Source organism: Dermochelys coriacea, chromosome 6, assembly GCF_009764565.3.
Source record: "Dermochelys coriacea isolate rDerCor1 chromosome 6, rDerCor1.pri.v4, whole genome shotgun sequence".
Classification (NCBI taxonomy): Eukaryota; Metazoa; Chordata; order Testudines; family Dermochelyidae; genus Dermochelys; species Dermochelys coriacea.
This window is the reverse complement of record NC_050073.1, coordinates 78154706-78160229: the sequence shown is the minus strand read 5'-3', so window position 1 is coordinate 78160229 and position 5524 is coordinate 78154706. Positions and strand designations below refer to the sequence as shown.

At 40.4% G+C, this 5524-nt stretch overlaps 1 long non-coding RNA gene across 1 annotated transcript; it reads right to left on the bottom strand.

Moving 5' to 3' along the window:
• Positions 1 to 809: 809 nt before the first annotated feature.
• Positions 810 to 4096, bottom strand: LOC122460595. Its single transcript, XR_006282006.1, has 3 exons — positions 4057 to 4096; positions 3235 to 3333; positions 810 to 1017 (listed from the first exon to the last, which is right to left on the bottom strand). It is a non-coding gene; the product is annotated as an uncharacterized LOC122460595 (long non-coding RNA).
• Positions 4097 to 5524: the final 1428 nt, after the last annotated feature.

Genomic DNA, 5524 nt, shown 5'->3' with positions numbered 1-5524 from the left:
ACTTTTGCTCATTTCATTATTCCAGAACAATTAGTGATAGGGTGATCATATTTTTCAAAGTGAAAATGGGACACCACACAGGGCGAGCCCTCCTCCCGCACCTCCTTTCCCCCACGCAGGGCTGGCATTGCCACCATTCACCTGAGGACCACCCTGTGCGGAGCTGGTGTTGCCCTTCACCCAAGCCCTGTAGTATGTGGCTGGCTTTGCTGCTTGCCCCACTGAACATTCCTCCACACCCTGCATTTGTCCAGTTTGCTGTTGCCAGCTGATGATCAATTGGTAAGAGCAAATAGAACAAATGCCCGGTTTTGCCAAAAAAGTCAGGACAACCGGAACAGGGCTTAAAAAGGGGCCTGTCCCAGCCAAAATGGGATGTATGGTCACCCTAACTAGTGATGGGCAATGGACCACAGTTCACCTCAGTGGAATGTAAATAATTCCAAACAAAATATGATTTTGTTCATATTACTATCATCTCACATTTCCCAGAGTTGAAGAAGAGCTCTGAGTAAGCTCAAAAGCTTATCTCTCTCACCAATAGAATCTGGTCCAATAAAAGATATTACCTCACCTACCTTGTCGCTATATTAGTTTGTGGTTGTTGTATTTGGGAGATATTATATTTTATCTTCATTTTTAAGGGCTGGATCCCTCCATATATCTTGTGTATAGCCATATAACAGAAGCATAACCTTTGATATTATTTGACCAGTTAATAATTTTTAGTCTCGTACCAGCACTCCTGGATGTCACCTTTAAGAGGACTAAAACCTTGAATTGAATCCTGTCATTTCCTGTTGAGAAGTATCATTTTGATGCCCAGGCTAGAAACAGGCTAGAAGTTATTTTAATTACTAGCATTAATTTATATCATAGTTGTCTACAAATGCAGGCCAGATGGAAAAGTGAAGAATGGTTGGGAGCTAGATGATAGTTTTAAATTGAACTGTTTCAGGTCTGCTGTATGAGCTCAATCTTCCAGGTATGTTCCATTATGGTTCTCTGTTCAAGGATCTGGTAATGATGAAGAAAAACAATGATGAAGGTGAGCATCCCACATTTTTAGTGGATGTAGGAACAACAAGACCAGAAGGATCACTGGACTAAGCTGGGGAAATGCATCTGTTCAGGCTTATCAAAGGAGATGTGTAATTCAGGCAGAAATTGTGTTTAACTAGACTAAGAATAACAGGGAATGGATAAAAATCAACTTTTACCATATTCAACTCTAACAATATAGGGCTAAATTCACTCTTGGCATAAACTGTCTCAATGCAGTTGGAGTCAATAGCACTGTCTCTACTAACATCACTGCTGAATTTGACTCTCGGTCTCTACATATGGTTAGTTACATACAACCCACCCCCCTCAAAGCAACTATTTTAAAAGAATGTTAAGACTGAAAAATCAAGCGTTCAACAGTTAGGAAATATCAGAATTAAGATTGCCCTTGCAAGAAATTAAGGCCAAAATGATCAAAAGAGTCTGCTAAATTTTGGGTACTCGATTTGAGACACCTAATGCCCAATTTTTCAGAGCACTTTATATATTCAAGCACAACTCCAAGTGACTTCCGTTACATTCGTGAGCACTCAGCACTTCTGCCAATCTGCTTGCAGAAGTCTCAAATTAGGCACCCAGAAAACCCAGAATACAGATAGTGGCCACCTGTGAAATATTTTGTTTAAGTGCTTGCCTAGTATAACGTGGTAGAGGCTGAGATAGAATCCAATTTTCCAGGGCAGCACTGAAAACATTTACCATTAAACCTTCCTTTCTGCTTCTGCAATCCTCGGTCTCATTTGTTACACACATTCAAACCCCGATACTCAATTGATCCTTGGGTCCAGTGGTTCCTCCCCCTCAAGTGAGGGGGAGGGCCTTTAATTTTGTGCGGACCTATGCCCACCCATCCTCAGTACTTCAAATATTACACACATTCCAACTTTTATGACTACTGAGGCAGGGGTCTTACAGGCAACAGTCTTTTTCCACTATACTTCCCTGATTCATTCCCAGAGCATGGCCCGTTCTGTGCCATGAATGAGGCAGGTATCCTGTGGAAAAAATAGCTGGAGATCATGCAATTAAAGACTGTGTCACAAAGCATATGCAAAATGAGGATGAATTAAGATTGACTTGGCTTTTCTTAACTTTTGAGTGCTTGACTTTGCAACCTTAACATTATTTTAAAGTGGTTTTAGAAAAAAATAATTTCCAAAGTTCTTTTCAAAAGCAAACTGAAAAGAAAAAAAGATTATTGCATGATGTGAATTATACTAACCCCCATACAGGTTATCGCAGGGTTCAGACCTTTAGATGCAAAACACAAACTTCTAGTACTTGAACTAATGGAGGTATGTGATAGAAATAATAGACTTATCTTCTATGTTGACCAGCTACTAGAGGGTTTCCTGAGAGCAGAGTAATGATGAGTTCAGGACTCCTGAGTTCAATTCCAGGTTCTGGAGAAGCGCGTGTTATAACCTTTCCTACACCTACCCCCATGCCTGCTCCTATTTTCCCCTTTCCCTTCTACATTTGAGTCAGACAACATCCTCCTTCTCCATGCTGCCTGATCTGCAAGAGGAGCATTGAGAGCACAGGAGAGGCAGTTTTTCCACCTTTTAGGTCTGGTGCCACTATGGCTGCCAGGAGAAGCAATTGCAGGGGAAGTCCTGCTCAGTTTCTAAAGCCCTGGGATAGAGGATACTCAATCATTCTGTGATGATGGGGCATGCCCAGTGTGGTTAGAGTATAGGAGCTGTATAGGAATGGAGTATGCTCAGTGCAGATAGAATCTTCTTAATGCTACCAAACTCTAACAAGCCTCTACTTTGCATATATGAGCTGTTATATTTAGAGGCTTATAACCCGGCCAACTTTGGGTGGATTTTTACAGGAATGGTGAAAAATCACATTCCTGACATGAGGGCATCTCTCCCTGCCTCATCTTAAATCTCTCTTCCAAAGCATGCAGACACTAGAGTTTCTCAATAAAAGAAGTTGAAAGAATTTTTCCACATTGGCAAACAATTATTTCCCACTAACCTCATTCTCAGAAATGGTTGAAATATTTTCATCTTAAACTTTAACAAAAATTCAGCCCGAGGCAGTCACCTGACATGGAAAATGTCATCCTTAATAGTTAGTTTGGTAAATATATAAGCAACCAAAAATGCAGTTTTATAACGTAAAGTGTTGGACAATCTAAACAAGAGCCAGAGCTACCTCTCCATCTGCAGTGTCTTAGCTGTGTAGTGCTGCAGTTGCAAAGACATTAATAAAAGCCCAAATGTAAAAGTGGCACCTCCTTTGTAGCTCTGCATCCTGTGAATAGGCAGTCACATTAAAACAGCATTAAGCCATCTTGACAGCCCTAGGTCTTGTATAGTTTTCATACATCCGCTTCAGAAGCAATATCAGAGAAGGGTTTGCTTTTGTTCATGAACCGTAGCAGAATATGATGTATTTGTGACTAGGATGGCTTCAAATTGAAGGGAAGTAAAATCTTTTGCAACTATGGTCTCTTACTTCAGCAGACACTTAAAAGCAACATAGTAATCAATGACTCTCTACAGAGTATTTTAAATCCATATAAATAACTTGCCTATGAGTAACTGTGACAAAGTTCCTCCTCTGTCTCGGTGGGTCCTGCACTTATTGGTGGATTTGCTCGCCTCAGAGATTCACAGCAGCCCTCAGTTTCGCCACTCTTGCTAGTGGCTCAAACCTGCCATCCACTCAGCTAACCTCATCACTGGCCAGCATGGGGGAAACAGAGAACAATCCCCACAATCTCTGTGTCCCACCTAGTGGGTCAGGGACAGGGCAGACCCCTTTCCAATTTAGACCTTCCCTTCTGGTCTTTCTCAGAGACCAGGTTCAATTCCTCCTGTGTCCGATCAGGAGTTGGGGGAAGATGGGGGGGAACCCGGGCCCACCCTCTACACCAGGTTCCAGCCCTGTGGCCCTGTCCACAATGTTCCCTGTGTCAGCTGCGTGACAGCTACAACTTCCTGGGCTACTTCCCCATTGCCTTCCCCCTAGCACCTTCTTTATCTTCACTGCAGGATCTTCCTCCTGAAGCCTGATCACGCTTGAACTCTTCACTCCTCCAGCAGCACACCTTCTCACTTCCTGCTCCTGGCATGCCTCCTGACTAACAGATGGGAGGTCCTTTTTAAACCAGGTGTCCTGACTAGCCTGCCTGCCATAACTGAATCTAGAAAGTTCTTAATTGGCTCCAGGTGTCTTGATTAGCTTGCCTGTCTTAATTGGTTCTGGCAGGTTCCTGATTTCTCTAGGGCAGCCCCTGCTCTGTTCACTCGGGGAACAGAAAACTGTTCATCCAGTGGCCAATATATTTGCCTTCTACCAGACTCCTGTATCCCACTGGTCTGGGTCTGTCACATAACATTGAGCATTCCTAACTTTGTTTTTTGTGAATTTACCAAATGATGTGAGGGGACTGTAAACTGGGGGAGAAGTTGGGTGCTATTCTTCATTACCTTAGCAATACTTAAAATACATGGCAGTGAACACACAATCTTTTATTTGTGTTTGCACCATAGTGACTAACTGTACATGCTTACATGTTACATTAATATGTATTGATGTTTACAAATAGATGTAATATAAAGATAGTCTGAATGTTAGGCAATCCTAGATCTTTTAAAAATTAATTAATATATAATAACTAATTAAGTGATTAATTGTCATGCCAGTGTATGAGCAGTCTTGGAGCATTCTATAAATGTACCCATCTAAATGTAATTAATTTTGTAAAAGCATTACATGTTTAGGTGCATGTAATGAAGCATTAATTTTATCTAAGGCCCATTATCCTTTCGGAGTGGTTTACTGGATTCAAACTGAAATACAATATATTTAATTATAAAGTAGTTTATTATAAAATGTACACTATTTGAAATTTGAAAAACAAACCACTTCTCAGAATTGTGATTTGTATGCATTTCTTAGGCTAGCAGCAATAATCAATCAGAGCATGTAGAGGTAAAACAAAGTCATTTAAAAGTCTGATATTAAATATACACAAGAATATTGTATGGAGATAAATAGAAAGGTGTTACATATTCACTAGGACTGAAATCTTTGAAGGATTTTTCTTGCAGTGACATGAAGGACAAAAGACTACTGGTATTGTAGCGCTGAAAATGTGTAGCAACACCATAATTAATTGCTCATTCATGGCAGAAAAAGGATAAATCAAAACCCCAACCCATTAGTACAAGCATTTCTCTGTTCAAATATTTATTTGGAAAGTTTGGGTCTCTCTACTTTAAGTTTTGATGAATGGAAATTAATCTCTCTAGGGAAACAAACATCTGTTTATGAAAGCTGATATGTCTCAGGAAATTTAAATGCATCAGGGAGACATTACACTTTGTTTATTGCAGTTCTGGTTTATGGACTCAAGAAAGGGAATACTGCATAAGTGCTGTTTGACACTTTTGATATGTTACAGTTATAAAGCTGTACTGAACAGCTAATCTAATTT